General features: G+C 38.1%; 1 protein-coding gene across 3 annotated transcripts in view; it reads right to left on the bottom strand.

Annotated features, from left to right (window-relative positions):
* elfn1a (extracellular leucine-rich repeat and fibronectin type III domain containing 1a) overlaps positions 1-19,704 on the bottom strand; it is a 112,061-nt gene that overhangs the window by 31,136 nt on the left and 61,221 nt on the right. For all 3 annotated transcript variants that reach the window (XM_084408996.1, XM_084408995.1, XM_084408997.1), the window contains one exon: positions 14,909-14,972. The gene's annotated coding sequence lies outside the window, so the exon portion shown is untranslated. The remainder of the gene's footprint in view (positions 1-14,908; positions 14,973-19,704) is intronic.

Below are 19,704 nucleotides of genomic sequence, written 5' to 3'. Positions count from 1 at the left end.
TAAAATCACCAATTGATGTATTAAAGAGAGTTAATTCATATTGTAAGCAAAAGCAATATCTGATATACCGCTTTATACCTAAATTACAACAAAAAGCAATGGCAGATGGTCAGACATCCCTCTTTAGAGGTGTGGCCTCTGGTTTAAACCGTTGTTGTGCTTACAGCCTAAGACAGGGTGCTCTCTTCAGCTTTAAACCATCACATTGTCCTGAGACTACAGTGTTTATCAGCATATACTTGCCTCTAAATTTGCATCTATTTGCAACTGAAAGCTGAAGCAGTTGAAGCAGATATCCTTCTGTGACTAAAATAGCATCTTGCGTGTGTAGTTAGGGCTATATAATCTAATTTTGATTTTTCTGATAAAAATTGTGATGTTGTTCCTTCGTCATCATTTTGTTTTTCGTGAAGCATTATTTTGCTTTGCTTCAGCTATGATAAAATATCAACAGTGTTTCTCAGAAATCACTAACTGCACCTTTAAATCCCAGCCTTTGCGATTTGATAATTGCACTAAGCCATTTCATGATGTCTTTATTTACAGAGATTTATAATTAAGCCATTAGTATACACTGATTTCCTGAAAAGTGTAAACACTGTCTTTTGGCGCTTTCAAAACATTGCTCTGTTCACCACATCAACAGGGGCTCAATCAATGGCATGTGGTTGGGGTGGGGCTACCCGTTTGATCAACCAGTTGCAAATGGGAGGCTTAATCAGGAATACTTGCTTGTAAACAGATTTTTTTTTTACTTTTTTTTTTTATAGTTTTTTTGGGTAACTGTTTGCTGTTGCTAGAGAATTTACACATTTAACATAAACGCTTCTTTCATCTGGGCCTCCCCAAAAATCTTTGATTATCTCATCTGTCAGTACTCTTATTATATGGTTAGATGATCTTTCTCTGGGGGGGGACATTAAATTTAACATTTAATTTAATATTCAACAATAATATTGATATGCCTGCACTGACACAATTATACAAGAACTGAGCTGTATGATGACATCACAATTTACTCCAGAGCGGCTATATACATTGAACAAAATTATAAACGCAACACTTTTGTTTTTGCCCCCATTTTTCATGAGCTGAACTCAAAGATCTAAGACTTTTTCTATGTACACAAAAGGCCTATTTCTCTCAAATATTGTTCACAAATCTGTCTAAATCAGTGTTAGTGAGCACTTCTCCTTTGCCGAGATAATCCATCCACCTCACAGGTGTGGCATATCAAGATGCTGATTAGACAGCATGATTATTGCACAGGTGTGCCTTAGGCTGGCCACAATAAAAGGCCACTCTAAAATGTGCAGTTTTACTGTGTTGAGGGGGTCCGGGGGGGTCCGAAAACCAGTCAGTATCTGGTGTGAACCACCATTTGCCTCACGCAGTGCAACACATCTCCTTCGCATAGAGTTGATCAGGTTGTTGATTGTGGCCTGTGGAATGTTGGTCCACTCCTCTTCAATGGCTGTGCGAAGTTGCTGGATATTGGCAGGACCTGGAACACGCTGTCGTATACGCCGATCCTGAGTATCCCAAACATGCTCAATGGGTGACATGTCCGGTGAGTATGCTGGCCATGCAAGAACAGCGATGTTTTCAGCTTCCAGGAATTGTGTACAGATCCTTGCAACATGGGGCCGTGCATTATCATGCTGCAACATGAGGTGATGGTCGTGGATGAATGGCACAACAATGGGCCTCAGGATCTCGTCACGGTATCTCTGTGTATTCAAAATGGCATCAATAAAATGCACCTGTGTTCGTTGTCCATAACATACGCCTGTCCATGTCATAACCCCTCCGCCACCATGGGCCACTCGATCCACAACGTTGACATCAGCAAACCACTCACCCACACGACACCATACACGCTGTCTGCCATCTGCCCTGTACAGTGAAAACCGGGATTCATCCTTGAAGAGAACACCTCTCCAAAGTACCAGGCGCCATCGAATGTGAGCATTTGCCCACTCAAGTCGGTTACGACGACGAACTGCAGTCAGGTTGAGACCCCGATGAGGATGACAAGCATGCAGATGAGCTTCCCTGAGACGGTTTCTTACAGATGGTGCAGAAATTCTTTGGTTATGCAAACTGATTGTTGCAGCAGCTGTCCGGGTGGCTGGTCTCAGACGATTCTTGGAGGTGAAGATGCTGGATGTAGAGGTCCTGGGCTGGTGTGGTTACACGTGGTCTGCGGTTGTGGGGCCGGTTGGATGTACTGCCAAATTCTCGGAAACACCTTTGGAAACGGCTTATGGTAGAGAAATGAACATTCAATTCACGGGCAACAGCTCTGGTGGACATTCCTGCAGTCAGCATGCCAATTGCACACTCCCTCAAAACTTGTGACATCTGTGGCATTGTACTGTGTGATAAAACTGCACATTTTAGAGTGGCCTTTTATTGTGGCCTACCTAAGGCACACCTGTGCAATAATCATGCTGTCTAATCAGCATCTTGATATGCCACACCTGTGAGGTTGATGGATTATCTCGGCAAAGGAGAAGTGCTCACTAACACAGATTTAGACAGATTTGCGAACAATATTTGAGAGAAATAGGCCTTTTGTTTACATAGAAAAAGTCAATGTACTTTCATTGAGTTCAGCTCATGAAAAATGGGGGCAAAAACAAAAGTTTTGCGTTTATAATTTTGTCCAGTGTATTATATAAATTAACTTAACAACTTTTTTTAAAACATCACTGAACTTACTTAAGCTGTACTGTGATGCTATTTTCTTCTGGAAACAAACTTTTTTTGCTCTGTAAAGCTGCTTTGAAACAATCTGTATTGTAAAAAGTGCTATATAAATAAATGTGACGACTCTGAAAGCAGTGAAAGCAGTGACTTCTGTGGTTATTTCCCTTTCAGAGGGCTTTCCGTTCATATGAAATCACAATATAAAATACAGCCAAATATGCCGTTGATACCGATATACATCTCCTGACAAACAGATGCAATATTAATGTTTATTTACCAAATCTTGCTTGACTGAGAATATTCGAATTTATGACCTATTGCACTTACTGTAAAGCAAGAAATACTCCCCTGAGCCACATCAGCTAATGCTCAGGAGGTTAAGCCTCCCTAAAACTGAAATCCTAGAAATGAAAGCTTTTGCGTAAGTTCTGCCAGGAAGACTCAATTGTTACGTCACTTCTTTCTCATCTATCCAATCATGTTCTAATACTTGTAGTATAAAAGATCGGTACTTACACATCTGAGTTCGCAGATGCTGAGGCCTACATTCCCCTCCATCCTCCCCACCACCACCAGGATGGTTCCTTCCCCTCCATCCTCCCCACCACCACCAGGATGGTCCCTTCCCATACCTCCCAAGGGGTTAGCTGCGCCCCTGCCTTCGTCTTCAGGCAGGAAATGCAGATTCCGTACCCTCGGGTTGCGCGCTACGGACGGGGCCTACGCCAAAGAACTTTATATCATAATATTGCTTGCTGGGCTGTTCATAAATGTATACTTGTTACTGTATTTTTCCTCCTGAGTCTTTCTGGTAGAACTGCCCTGTTTCACTCAATCACTTTACTTGGGAAGAAGACAGAGCATTCAACGGTCACACTGAGACAAATCTTCCTGTATACTGTATATGTCATGATTTTTGCTCAGCAAATGAGAATGGAAGAGGGAAAGTAGGCCTGAACAGACTATATGCACAATTCTTTCCACATTTTACCACAGAATTGCTTCTACATATACAGTTAAAAGCATTATTAATAATCCAAAATATGAATTAAACAAACATCAAACTTCTTGTGGAGTTCAGCAGGCGTAGATTCCTTGCAGGCTATGATGAGAGGACACAGATGAGAGCTCAGTGTCTATGGAAGGGCTCCATGTGCTCATCAGCATCGGCAGTGAGAGAAGTCACACTCACTGTAATGAACATGTGACAGCTGCCTCTCAGCCTCGACTCACATTTATTTTCTTCATCATTACCTCTCTCGGCCCGAGTGAGCCTCGATTAACAAGCAAGCTCTAATTACTCTAATTATTAATAGAGCAGTAAAGCAGCCGTTTGACTCTTACATTGGGATGATCAGCATCTCATTGGGATCTTTGTTTATCCTGCCATACAGATGTAATGGGCAATACAATATACAGCTTTCACAAATAAAGTCACAGTGTAAGCAGGAAATGCTGTATACGCATGTCCTGATTTTGCCAAGTTAAAAATGTTGGTGATCCTGGAACAACATTCCTGTCCAAAAATTTAATTCTTTACCCCTGAACCCTAAACCTAAACCCTAACCCTACCTATAACTTATCCCTAAAATCAGAGTGAAATGATAGGTGAATAACACAGAATGTTCACAGAAGCAGCGACAGAGCGACACAATCCTATTCATTTCAATGGAGAGCTGGCAACAAGAGCGCCAGTGACCGTTGGTGACAGGAGCCCAGACAGACCGCAAATAAATAAATATTCGCAATGGCAGAGAGCACTCGATGTTTCTCGTTCATCTTTAATAAAAGGCATTTATTGTACTGATCCCATTTATATGTAGACTTTTCCTTTTAAAATATTTGTTTGTAGCAGCAAGAAAACTGATTAGTTGTCTACAACATGGAGTAACATCCGTGAATGTCATTCACAAACATTACTAGGCAACCATAGTGGGAACACCCACTAGTGACCTCACCGCCAGCCACTGGCGACACGCAGCTACAAAGTCACTTGTAGTGTGAATACAGCTTAACCCTGTTTATAAGCCTAAACTTGACATAAACTGTAAACTTGTTCCTAAAATCTGATTAGTTGATTGGAATGTTGTTCCAGGATCAACAAAGATGTTTATCCAGGAAGTAACATGTTGTACTTCAGGTTTCATATTGTACAGTTACATTCACAAGTTGAAAACTTCAAAAGCTGAATACAGTAACAGAAATTAGAGAACAGAATGAGACAGTTATAATATCAAAAGTAAGGCACATGCATTAAATAAATATGATGACACTGGCATCATAAAAATATGATGATAAAAAACTAAATAAAATCAACTTATTAATTCCATGAATTCAATATTCTATAAACTTCAAATGGTTTTAAATGCTGTCAATACTAGTGAAATTATATTGAATCATCCCATTTAGATACATTATATACCCATATAATGGGTATATAAGTTTATATACCCATGTTTCTTAAGAATTTGTGTTGCCTCCTCAATGACTGTTTATAGTCTTTTGAGCTAGTGGTGCATGAATCTGTGGTTTCCAGAGCTGTAACTTGACAAGTAAAAACTAATATGTCTGCTCTGCCATGTCATGCCTCTAGCTCTTCCGCCGGTGCACAGTTCATTTGGACCATTTGGAAATGGCTGTTGCCGGGGAACCGGCCCACGTGAGAGCTCCGGTCTCCACAATGGTTGACTTCCCTCTCTGCAAAGTGTGTATTAATTTCTGAATGCAATGCAATAGGAGTTAAATAAAAGCTTTGCTTTGTGATGAACTCTAAATGTCTAGATTTGTTAAAAAAAAAAAAAAAAAAAAAAACAAGAAGTGTTTTAAAGGCTGATCTCAGATCTACTACAGTAATCCATTCAAATAAGTCTGAGGATCAAGGCATTAGACACTCAACAGTAAAGCATGCTGGAAACTACAGGGACTGTGTAGCAGTTTCATTTTATATATATATCGCATTAATGTCATAGTTAACTCGCAGTTAATCGCAATTAATCGCACATTTTTATCTATTCTAAATGTCCCTTGATTTATTTTTGTCCCATTATTTATTTTTTTCTCATTTTAATGCTCTTATCAACATGGAAAAGTGGATCGGCTTGCTTTGTGCATATGTTTTTTTTTGAAAACAACATTGGCATATACTGTAGTGTTCAATTTCATACTAACATTCACACTTGGAGCAAATAATCACATCAGAGAATTTGCATTCGCGTCAAGTGGTATTTCAGACTGGACGTGCTGCGACGATAGCTCAGTTCACAACGACAAAACACACAGATCACTTTGGTCTTGTCAATGGAACCATTTGGCAACTTTTTAAAAGTAAACTTTCCATTCAGAATCTTATTAGCATCCATTTCGGCGTCTCGCGCTCGCCATCCACTCAAAACGTAGCGTTAAGGGGGTCGCACACCGGACGAGAAGCGCAACGCCGCGTCCCGTCTAGGACAACTCGAGGTATCGCACACTGGACGTGCACTTTCTCAGTTTATGGCCAGCAATTTTGTTATGTTTAAGGACATCATGGAATTAAGATAATGTCTGTAATATGTTATGATTGTACTGTATAATTAAATACAATCGTTGCTAAGTCTGCAGTCTGAACACTTTACCTCAGAGCGTCCGTTAACTGAATGAATTGAGAATATCTCCTGAAAATCCGATAACATCAGCAGTTTTCATCCACGCAGTTGATTTCTGTAAATGAATGTAAAACTAAATGTATATTGCAGCACAGGGTGAAGTCAGTATATACATTAACGACGATTTGAGACAAATAAATGTAAATTTAATATAAAACTATGTAAATGGCGCTCTGTGGCCAATGGCGCGGCAGGATTTTGAACAAGGTCCTGAGCCGTAGCTGGGCGCCGCGGATAGACGCCGAATGGCGCCGCCGGTGTGTGTAGACTGATAGAGAATAATGTGTTCGAATTTTAAAGACGCGGTGCTGCGCTTCTCGTCCGGTGTGCGACCCCCTTTAGCCTACTACTCTTTGGCCGGCTCACAAGCCCAAACCATAGACAGTAAAAGAAATGGACACAGCGACCCCATTGGATTCAACGGAGAAAAGTGAAGTCAATTAGAAGCACTCACTTCCTGATGGCTGACTGTACTGCGCAGACTCAAACTGAGCTTGACGACGTAGATGTGACGTGAGCAACCTGTCTGTCTTCTAGTATCTGTGCCAAGAGAAATCTGAATCATTCCCTTCCGAAACTTGCAGAGACGGAGAGTGTGAGTAGGAGCTGTCCATGAGCTAGGAGGAGGAGCAACTTTTGCTAAGTACTCTGATTAATTATTTTGTCATTTTGCCTCCACGTCCCCCTGATTGCCCACAAGCTTCTCCTCCTGTCCATACGGTAATTTCTCTACTGTGCGACAGAGAGTCGCGTGGTTATGACGCACTCGTTAGCCTATTTTTACAAAAACTTCTTCTACGGGGCCATAACGTAAGATACAAGGTAATGGAGCCTTTTATACATTTTCGTGTTTCTTTAGAAATAAATAATGGACAAATGGAGTCTTAAACGCCTCAGATGTAAAGTTATTCGCTGTCAAAGTGACGCCAAAATGAATGGGAGTCAATGGAATGCTAACAGCAGGTGGGGGTCTGCTAATCAATGGCGGCGCCCGGGGAAGCTTCAGTTTTTTTACGAAACATTGGCCCCCTGGCTCAAACAAGTGTGTGCGGCGTGCCTGTTGTTTTGTTTCCGGTCTAGCTAGATCTGGTGTGGTGTTGTAGTTTTTCTAACGTTACTAGTTGTTGCAACAGCATGTGAAAAAAACTACAAAGTTTGCTAGGCCAAAAAGAACGTTAATCTCGCGCAAAAAAAATTTACGCCGTTAAAATGGGTTTGTGTTAACGCCGTTAATAACGGGTTTAACTGACAGCACTAATATATATATATATATATATATATATATATATATATATATATATATATATATATATATATATATATATATATATATATATATATATATATATATTGTGTATGTCTACACATAGTGCAATTCATGGTCTGTTTTGATGGAGATGTTCTGTTGTGACAGTTGGTTTTGATGGAGCATTTGGTTGTTTATGACAAAAAAAAAAAAAAAACACTTATGATGCATGGTCTACAAGAACCATTACTGGTCACATACTCTAAGCACTGCTTGTTGGTAAAATGTTTCTCCTACCTCTCTCTCTCTGACAGGTGAAAAGGATTGATGCACTTAATAAACCTCAAATAAATCACAAGGTCATTGCCATGCCTCAGTGACCTCTATAAAAACGCATTTATGTGTGGATACACTCATGTGTCCTCTAGGTATAGCAGTACTCACTGTTTATCAGCTGCTGCAGAAAAAAAAGTTTATAATTACAGAAAAGTAAATAGACTTTTCAAAGTAATAATTATGGTTAATTTACAATATAAATTAAAAATCAAATTGTATTTTAAAAGAGAATACATGTAATTTTTACTGTGTGATATACAGTAGTTTCTTGAAGTACCTATTAAATTATGGCCAATGTGTATACTATTACGATTTTGAGTAAAAGGTATGATTTGCCTTATAATTTATTGGGAAAGAAGCTCCTGCATTAATCATCACACTAGATTATATTTCTTTTAATTTTCCCATTTTGTCAAGTCAAGTCACCTTTATTCATATAGTGCTTTTGCAATACAAATAGTTTCAAAGAAGCTTTACAGTGATACGTCTTCAAAGTGAAGTCTTCAAAGACAATTGTGTCATTATTCAGCTCAAGTAATCTCAGTGTTGATTCAGTTCAGTTCAATAACTGAAAAACTCATCAATTATGAAATGTTAAATTCAGCTATAAGCAGCTCTACAAAAGACAATGGTGTTGTTATTCATTTTATGTCAGATCAATGTTGCTTCAGTTCAATAACAGTAACAACGTTGCAAAATTCATCAACAGAGGGTGTGCATTGATGCCACTTTCCTGCCGGGACATGTCCCCTCAGCTGGACTAAGTGGCAAAACATCCTGCAACATGACTGGCTTGAGTAGGGGAAGCTGCAAAAACGAGAGTAAAACACACAATTATCTGCTTAAATTAAAGGCAGTTGGACTCGACAGTGATCCTTATAACTTACTAATTTACTAACTAAGTTATTTACATTAACTAAGCTAATGTTAATAATTACAGAAAGGTAAAAAATACTTTTCAAAGTAATAATTCTGGTTAATTTACAATGTAAAGTAAAAATCTATGAAAATGTAAACTAAAAAAAAAATTTTTTATAAAGAGAATACATGTAATTTTCACTGTGCAATATAGTTTCTTGAAGTAAAATGTATGAATTGCATTCATTCACTGGGGAATCTGGATGATTACTAATATAATTTTTATATCTCATCATATCACACAGCCCTTACATTTTTTTGACATTATGATTTTCTGTAAAGCCCCTTGGAAGCGATGTGTATTGTGAAGTAATATGTAACATACATTTGACTTGATGCCTGTTTGTACTTCAAGACAGGAAATGCTGGCGAAATTAAAGTGATGAGGACATCAATGGATATTCTGATTGTTTCAGAATATTTTGTAGAAACAAAACTCTGCCCACTGTGACATCATGTGCATACCCTCTATTATGTAACAAAGTCGAATCGGCTACAAATACATTGTTTATAATATCAATACCATCCTGTTATGGTGAAGGTCTGCCAACCATAGTGTTTAGTTTATTATAAATACATAATAATAATAATAATAATAATAATAAATAAACATTATAGTTCAACTCTTATCATAGGGGTTCATTGGGAGACTTGCTTTAAATAGGCTCTGTTCGGTAGAGGAAGTTGAAATTGCATGCGAGATGATAAGCTATCACATCCGTGCCGGTTTTGGAGATGCAATTGGCTTTTATTAATCCTCTCTACTTTCAGCTTGCATTGCAGAGAGTTTTCTAAATGTAAGTCATTAGAGATGAACAATTGCTTTAAGCTGATGCAGCACGTTGTACCTCTTTTTCATGCCCCACATAGATGAAATGATTGTATGGCAGAGCTAATGGCCATGGCTGTGGGAGGGATGCCTCTTCTCAGCTGGAAATAAAAATGATGACATTTAAGAAATGCGTCCGACTGATTCGTTGAGATGAATAACATTAGCGGCGCAACAGAAATATATTTACCTATTCTGGAGATGTTAGGCTTCAGGGGTTTTAAAAAGTCACACAACACGCAAACACTCTTTATGTTCCAAATCATTCCACACCAAAAACAGTGTTGTGCATAGAAAGCAGAATGATATGATGTGAAACAGTCTGGAGTTTCGCTTACTCAATGTGAAAGTGATAGTGAGCGAGAGCCCAAGAGGCAAGGAAGAATATTGATGATGTTCTGAATTACTCAGGAGAAATGCATCTTGAGAGCTAGAAAGCTTCAGAGGAGATGTCTATTAAAGCAATAAGCTACAAAAGGCCGTGTGTTACAGTGATTTTACCACAGGGTGTTTTGGGGCATGATATGAATCCCCTTAGCCGTGGTAAAAATCACAGGCCTTGCCTTTGAGCAGATTATTGGAACAACAGCAACATCAAAAAAAGGCATCAGTTCACTATATAGTTAAACAGTCCTCAAAATCTGAATAAATGATTCGTCCCCCAAGTAATATGCTCATTAGGAGAACCGGCAGTTACCAAGCAATGTAGCAAATTGTCAGTCTGTGCATTAGTGGTGGGGAGTTTTTGGTGATTCTTTCTGCAGGTCACCCAGGTGTCTTCATAAGTGAGGGATTTGAATCATTCATTTAACCAATTCATACCAAAACGCTAGAAACAGTCACTGAATCATTAATCAAAGTTATGTTCAGGAACATCTTTTTGGTTGAGTTATTGAATCATTCATTCAACTGATTTGTTTAAAAACAATTAAACATTTAGTAGCAAAACTCTGTACTGTGGGTTGCTCTGTGTTAAAACAGTTCTGCTATTTTGTTGGCAGAGCAAAAACAGACAAAGTAACTGGCAAAATTGTGTCTAAAATTTGTTTATTAAACTGTTTTATATTCCAAAATCATGCTGCCTCTTTGTTTCTCCACAAATGTTGTTGCTAGTTCTGATAGACAGACAGACAGTAGATAGGTAGGTAGGTGTTGGATAATGCATAATAACAACAGTCATTAAAGACATTATGTCCTTTGTGCATATGGAATGGCAAAACAATAAATGTGAATCCCTTTTGTTTAGGAGGAGGAGGCAGTCCAGTCTAGTCTGAGACATCCATATAGCAGCAAACACAAGGTTCAGGAGAGAACTAATGAGTTCCAATGCCAGATATTGTTCAGTTTACATTGTTTATAGGACTAGAATTCATAAATTATTGAATACATGACCAAATAATTTATTTTTACCACTAGAAAATATTATGTATATTTGGATTGAACCTGGGGCTCGATAAACAGGATTCCAGACAGACAGTACATTTTGAATATCTGCCTCAGAAATTCCCCTCACAAATGCCTTTCAGTATAAGGAAAATCTGTCCATCAAATCAAGCTGTCTGCATACAACCTCTGAAGGCTCTCTCCCATCCCATCTCCCAAAGTGAAAAACTTGATAACTCTCTAGTAATTACTGAAATCATTGTAAACTTTTGCGATTTTTGTTAGATTTTGAATAGTAATTCTTTCCGATGGATTTGGTAACACTTGAGTCATTACTAGTGTGTTACCATGATCTTTACTTTAGAATTCTGATCCAAATAATTAGTAGTTCCTTTAGAAGGATGTAGTAACACTTGAGTCATTACTATCCAAAACCTTACAAAAACCTCAAAAGCTTACAATGTCTTCAGTCAATATTAGGGAGTTATCATGCTTTTCACTTTAGAATACTGATCTAAATTTTGAGTAGTTCCTTTAGAAGGATGTAGTAATACTTGAGTCATTACTAGTGGGTTACCATTACCTTATATTATACATTATGCATTATTCATGAAGCTGTAGTAGTTATAGTCCTCTGGGAGGTTTAAAAAAAATAATAATAATAGTGAACTACCACATTCAGCTGAGTGCTATTACTTACTAATTCGTTATTAGAGTCTCTTGTTAGTTAATAGTAGTTTCTGGAGTGTTAATAATGCGTTACTCATTTGTTCCTGTGTAGTTATTGATTAATGACGGAACATATTCTAAAGTGTTACCAAATATTCCTAATATTTTAAACCTTAGCTAATTTAAGTAGCTAATTTTAGCTACCTGTCGAGACATGCCTTCAGAAGCACCCGTAAGAGCTGTGTTTGTGATGTTTGAGTTGGGGGAGTCGCAACGCAAGAAAAGGGCGTTTGCTGTATTTTTGTAATTCCGCTAGTGTTGCAGAAATGACATACTACTCTAAAACAACAGCATTCGATATACAAATTTATTCGTATATATTTCGAATATATTTCGTATACGAAAAAACACAATTCCGACTTCTGTCGAATGAATGCTGTAGATTGAGCTAAACTTGTACTGAACCTGAAATATTCTTTCAAGTATTTATATTGTTCTCATTCATACAGGTTTCGTGTTAATGAATTGTCCCGTCACCCGAGAATGGATAATCAGTAAAGAGAATGCATGGATGTTAATGAATTGGTGCATATTTGGAGGATTTTCTAAGCTCAGTTCTCTCCCCTGTGAAGACAAGCAGAGTAAAGCAGCATCTAATCTCTTTGGCATTGCCCCACTGACAGTCTGGGTTGCATCAGCCAGTGTGAACTAGAATGAATGCACCAAGACTAAACCGACAGATTCGTGCAAGAAGTCAACACACGTGGTTGCTGCTGTCAGTGAATAGCCTCAGACAGAGGTGGAACAGTGCATGGTGTCTAGAGAAATATCCATAAGAACTAAGCAAATTAAACTGTCTGGGCTATTCACTATGATCAAATATTTAAGATCTTTCATATTTGCCACTTAATGTGATTTATAAGAACACATCAAAGGATTGGGCCGTTCTTACTAAAATTAAGCTGTCATAACGGTTTCTGTAGACGTCCATGTCATCAATCTCTAGAAGAGGGCAGAGGCTGTCAGCTGTGATGATAATTAAAGTCTAACTGACAAAGATGATTCAAAACATGAATGAAAATAGAGTTTCAGTATCCTCTATGTGGCTTTGAAATACCATATTATGTTTTAAAATAATGACACATTATATTTGTGTGTTTACTTAATTTTCTTTGACCAATTGACCAGTCTGTGACTGGATCTAAGGGAGGGCTTGTAAAAAGTCATTATCATCAATTGTTCTTCTAACCAGTCTAAATAAATGAAATGATTACGGTTGCCGATTCAACACATTAATTTGAAACAATTAATGATGTTCAATTAATTAATCAACCCTGCCCCATATGTACATTTTGTAATAATGAATTTTACAAAGGTTTCAAAGCTGAACTGAAATGTAGTGTCTTATAAGCCGCTTTCCGACCAAGTAGTTACAGGAACTTAGTTCTAGGAACTGTCCACTTCTAAACAGTTCTAAGAACTACTTTCCCCCAAACTCAGTTTTGCTGTTTGCGTTCGCACTGGCCAAGTGGCCATAGGAACTGGAAGGAGGGGTAAGGGAGTGACGCAAGCACGGTGACTTTTATTTTGACGGAGCGAAGGACCTTTATTTTGGCGGCGCTGAGAACGCCAGAGCAAACAATGCTCGCATTCTCTGTGTTTATTAGTTAGCGATCTGTCTAACAGTACTGTTTAATATGTTATTAGATAGAACTGTTATAGAAAGTAGACAGTATATGAAAAAAAGGTTATTAGCCTATGCCATGTGGTTGATGTCCAGTGTTGCTAGCTAGGCAGATAAACATAATCATGTTTGGCTTGGTCCCCTCAAAGTTGCGTTGGATTTTCTCTTCAGCATAAAAGTATAGAGACCCATCTATCACTGCTTTCCATGTTTGTATAGTTAGTTTCTGGAGTAAATATATAGGCTATAATCTGTGTGTTTACATTTTAGCTGTTTTAAAAATGGCGGGTGCTGGTGCTCCGCGTGCGTTCGGTCAATCAGCGTACACTAACGTCACGGGTAGTTCCTATAGTGCTGGTTTAGACCCTACTCTGAAGTAGGACCTAAATTAGTTCCTCCAAATGGAGTTCCTAGAACTAAAATCGTTCCTAGTTCCTGCGGTGCGAACACGCCGACATCCGGGTACTTTAGCCAATAGTTCTAGGAACTGTGAAAAGGTTCCTCCGGTCGGAAAGCGGCTATAGAGTCAGTGGTCCATTACACTGAAAAACAGTTGTATGAATTACAATTACAATTTTTTTTTTGTTTTTTTTTTAATAGCACAGAATTAATGCAGAAACTCATCTTTGTGAACAACCCCTAGTCTTGGAATAAACAACAAACTTGCAAAATTGATTGCGGTGGACTTTAGGGGACTGATAGACCCAGCTAACAGGGGATGTTTTCAGAACTTTAGATTCTAAATTATGAACAAATGTTCTTCCAGTAATGTTAATAAAACATTATTTCAATGTTATCTGGTCTTTAATAATACTAGTTAAAAAAACATTATTTATACATTGCTAATGCAGCATTTTTACCTGAATTATTATTATTTTATTTTTTTATTTTTTTTGTTACTAGTTCAGAGAAGATTTAAATTGATGTTCCCATTCGAGTCGGCTATCGGCTACAATGGACCAAGAAAATACGTTTTTAAAACATTTTTTTTTTTCTTTTTTTTTTACTGGGAATGTTAGCAAATTAACTACCATCAAATTGACTCCAAAAGACACTTTTTAAAATAATTTCTATTCCATGCTGTACTCATCTGCCACAATAATGTAATGTCTACCAATGATAGTCTCTTGAAAAATTTTCTATAGGCAAACACTGATATGCAATTACCAAGATTATTTACTCAGTTTCATGCAACAAATTTGATTACATTTTATCAACTGACAAAACTAGAAATGAAGGAAAAACAAACTAACAAGGAGAAACAAACTAAAATAAGCTGTTATCACTCTTCAAATATGGGTATTCATTCATTCAGTGCCTGAGAGCCTCTATAAACATCAGAGCAATAACTGAATGTGAAGTCTTAACGCTCACAGTGCTGATTTAAAAAGGGGCAGATCCAATCAGAGAGGAGGACACTGGGGCTTTAGAGCAGGCTCTCGCAGTGCCACTATTCAGGTCATGGAGCCATTCCAAAATTGACTTACCCTGGTTAAACTGTCTAGTGATCGCATGCATGTCTGAGATCCACCACTGGTAGCTGGCCAGTCCCTGTGGGAAAAAAAGAGACAGAAAAGACGTCACTTTGTGCATTAGAATGTATAAGAGCAATGACTTTGCCTTAGACATCAACACAAAAACGCAAAATGTGAGATGGACTTTCATTGTTCAAAGCCATTTACTAATCTTTTTAAACTGCCAAAAAAATAAATGAATAATACTTCTCCTGACTTGCCTAAAAAGAAGCACATGAGACAAAAAATATTAATGGCAGCTCTTTTCAGCGCTTTCACTTTTTTCGTGATGAGTGTTTTACCCATGGATAATTCCTCTATTTATATCATGCAATACTTCATGCCTTTAGAAATTAATATTCACTGCTCAAAAGATGCAATGATATGCTATGCAAATAAGATGACACTAATGAGTTAGCGATTATTAACACACCATTAATTCAGTACGCCTTTTTCTGTGAGCATCCACACAGAGTGCTAATGAATGTTCGGCATATCAATGTAAAAATCCCAACATAAAGACAATTAATTGTGGAAATGGAAAAACAGTCTACAGGAAGATGACTTTTGAACATACGAGAAAGTATGAGAAGCCTGAGTACAAGTACAATTTAGGTACAGCTTTAAAACCTACAACAGACAGTCTGCTAATGTGCAAGGATGCATTACTCAGTGTTGTTATTGTTAACTAAAATGAAAACTATTCAAAAAGATCGAAATATTAGATGAAAGTTGGCATGCAACGGAAATTGTGATAGTCTTTTCTTCCCTAGCCTGACGTACATCCAAGTGAAACAGCTGCTCGAACAAGAATAAATGTAGGGCAGGACTTGATTTTGTCCATTGGGAATTGATTGGTTGTGGTTTGCTATTGCTGTGATGTCATGTGAGTGACAGGTTGTAAACACATCATCAGAGAAGAGATGTCACTGTGAGAGGGAGGGGAAGTTATTTTGATTAAAGACAATGAATTTAAAAATCATGATGTAAATGGGTAAATTATTTATAAAAAACAAAACAAAAATACACTGCAATATTCCATAAAATATATAAATTGTCCATTTTGATTTCATGGTGACTTTAAACTTAAAAAACTGTAAGAAAAAAATCTATACCGGTACATAATCTGATAGATAGTTAGATGCATGTGATTTCCTTCTATGGAATAGGCTACGACACTTCTGATGTGCAAAGTAAACAAGGAACATATAGCGTTTACCTGAGGATTAATAGAGTTACTCTATGAATGTTTACTGGGGAGTCTGACAGCTGTTAGACTGAAGCTGTTTTTAACCAGGATGTTTCGCCTGTTGGTAGTCTCGGGCATCTGCCTGAGGGGAGCAGCTGAAAGTTATGTTCTGGGTCAGATGGGTCTTTTTAGTATGTGTGGTGGTGTGTTGGAAGTTCATGGATTCAGCTGAGGGGAGATCTGTATTTGTGACCTTTGAGGTTTTAGTGAGGATGCGTTCATTTTTTGTTGTTGTTAGGAAGTCAGCAATGCCTTACCACACACTGATAGACAATGTCAGAATGCTTTCCACAATAGCTGAGTAAAATCGGACTAGAAGGCCTTAGTTTAATTAGGACAATTGTGTAGCTTTTATAAACATGCCTTTGAAAGAAATGAAAAAACATTACTGCCAGTGCAAGTTGCTTTCAGTTAAAACAGCTCAAACATTCATTTTAGTCTGGGACTAGCTTAAACCTGGTCTGTGAAACCGGGGGTAAGTGTACTTGCACGGTACAAGTTTCAATAGAAATGACATTTAAGTAAGTACTATAGTTTATATAATTCAAAGACTAATTATGAAGAGATTATGAAATGACAAAGATTGTCAAAATATTATTTTATATAAATTTAAACAATAATACATTATAATTTATTTGAAATTAAAATGCAGTTAAGTGTCCAAAAACATTACATTCAGTTTGCACCACAGTATATGCTTTTAAAGTATGTTATTTCCATAATAAGTACTCTTTTGAAAAGTATGCTAAAATGTACAAATATTTCACAATGGAATGACCATTGGAATTTGGAAAAGTCCTCTAACACTAACACTCCACTAATTAGCATTACAAATTATGTTTGTGTTGCTTTTTATTAGCACTTTTTTTTTATCTTTAATAGCTGACTTGTTGACTCATGTTCACTAGCACTTCACAAATTCATATCAAACAGTGCAAGGGAACTAAAATTGTTTAAAATGAACTTCCCATTGACCTTTTAAAGGTTTAACACTGGCAATTGTGATTAGCCACTAGCTTTTGTTACACTATACAATCACTTGCAAAAAATAATCACTATTATAATCACTACTATTATAATTGTAAATACGTGAAAACATATAGGCCTAGTTATTTTAAAGTGTTTCTGTATTTTAATGTCTCTTTCGCCTATGATCAGCTTTCATTTGCTTATATTAAGCCTGCTACTGTAGCATTCACACAAGACTCCTCTAAAAAAAAAAGAGATCTCAGGATTACGCCAGTATATACCGAACCCGGAAAAAAATAAAGTTTCCCATGGATATCTCGAGCACTGCAACTGTCAATAAAGCACTGTTGATGTGGTATAATTAGCTGGTCAGTGTGTCATTTGCATTCCCTTGAAAGAAGTCTCAGGCAGCTGTCATGTAGCAAAAGCCTGTGAAACCCCAAAAGCAGCGGAACCCAGAGCTCCGCAGAGACGGGGTTCATGGATTTGGGTGCTATTCTTTTAGTTACTCATCATAATGAGTCCATTTAGCTGGTCAATGACCCATTTAATGGCACAGAGCAGGCTTTGGAAGCACTGCGTCCTTGGCAGGGCAGATTTTGCAGCTGCCCTGGCGTATGCTACCTTTAACCCAAACTGTGGCCTCTCTCAACAACCCCACCATCCATGCCATTCCATGCAGGGACCAAGAGCAGCTCCAAATGTGACTTCTACACCTGTAGCACAGCTATGTGTGCAAAACTGTACGGAATATAATGTGTGGTTTAATTAATTAAAGTTTGTATTTATTTAACATTTCCTTTAATGTGTAATATAGCTGTTTTTGCAAGTAGAGTTAATCCCTTCAACAGAAAACACTTGCCTGAAACGGTTTGTTTGTAGTCCTGTTATTATTTCCGTGATTTAGCTACATCACCATGTTACACATCTGCATAATGCCCGCCTACTGGCCACACTTCAACAACAGTTGGGTAAGTGATTTACAGTGGGTACGGAAAGTATTCAGACCCCCTTAAATTTTTCACTCTTTGTTATATTGCAGCCATTTGCTAAAATCATTTAAGTTCTTTTTTTTTTTCCTCATTATTGTACACACAGCACCCCATATTGACAGAAAAACACAGAATTGTTGACATTTTTGCACATTTATTAAAAAAAGAAAAACTGAAATATCACATGGTCCTAAGTATTCAGACCCTTTGCTGTGACACTCATATATTTAACTCAGGTGCTGTCCATTTCTTCTGATCATCCTTGAGATGGTTCTACACCTTCATTTGAGTCCAGCTGTGTTTGATTATACTGATTGGACTTGATTAGGAAAGCCACACACCTGTCTATATAAGACCTTACAGCTCACAGTGCATGTCAGAGCAAATGAGAATCATGAGGTCAAAGGAACTGCCTGAAGAGCTCAGAGACAGAATTGTGGCAAGGCACAGACCTGGCCAAGGTTACAAAAAAAATTCTGATGCACTTAAGGTTCCTAAGAGCACAGTGGCCTCCATAATCCTTAAATGGAAGACGTTTGGGACGACCAGAACCCTTCCTAGAGCTGACCGTCCGGCCAAACTGAGCTATTGGGGGAGAAGAGCCTTGGTGAGAGAGGTAAAGAAGAACCCTAAGATCACTGTGGCTGAGCTCCAGAGATGGAGTCGGGAGATGGGAGAAAGATGTAGTAAGTCAACCATCACTGCAGCCATCCACCAGTCGGGGCTTTATGGCAGAGTGGCCCGACGGAAGCCTCTACTCAGTGCAAGACACATGAAAACACTCCTGAAGGACTCCAAGATGGTGATAAATAAGATTCTCTGGTCTGATGAGACCAAGATAGAACTTTTTGGCCTTAATTCTAAGCGGTATGTGTGGAGAAAACCAGGCACTGCTCATCACCTGTCCAATACAGTCTCAACAGTGAAGCATGGTGGTGGCAGCATCATGCTGTGGGGGTGTTTTTCAGCTGCAGGGACAGGACGACTGGTTGCAACCGAGGGAAAGATGAATGCGGCCAAGTACAGGGATATCCTGGACGAAAACCTTCTCCAGAGTGCTCTGGACCTCAGACTGGGCCGAAGGTTCACCTTCCAACAAGACAATGACCCTAAGCACACAGCTAAAATAACGAAGGAGTGGCTTCACAACAACTCTGTGACTGTTCTTGAATGGCCCAGCCAGAGCCCTGACTTAAACCCAATTGAGCATCTCTGGAGAGGCCTGAAAATGGCTGTCCACCAATGTTTACCATCCATCCTGACAGAACTGGAGAGGATCTGCATTAAGGAATGGCAGAGGATACCCAAATCCAGGTGTGAAAAACTTGTTGCATCTTTCCCAAAAAGACTCATGGCTGTATTAGATCAAAAGGGTGCTTCTACTAAATACTGAGCAAAGGGTCTGAATACTTAGGACCATGTGATATTTCAGTTTTTCTTTTTTAATAAATGTGCAAAAATGTCAACAATTCTGTGTTTTTCTGTCAAAATGGGGTGCTGTGTGTACAATAATGAGAAAAAAAAAAAGAACTTACATGATTTTAGCAAATGGCTGCAAT

Source organism: Rutilus rutilus (genome assembly GCF_951802725.1).
Source record: "Rutilus rutilus genome assembly, chromosome: 1".
NCBI classification, from domain to species: domain Eukaryota; kingdom Metazoa; phylum Chordata; class Actinopteri; order Cypriniformes; family Leuciscidae; genus Rutilus; species Rutilus rutilus.
Note: the sequence above shows the minus strand (reverse complement) of the source record. Positions and strands in the feature narration are given on the sequence as shown.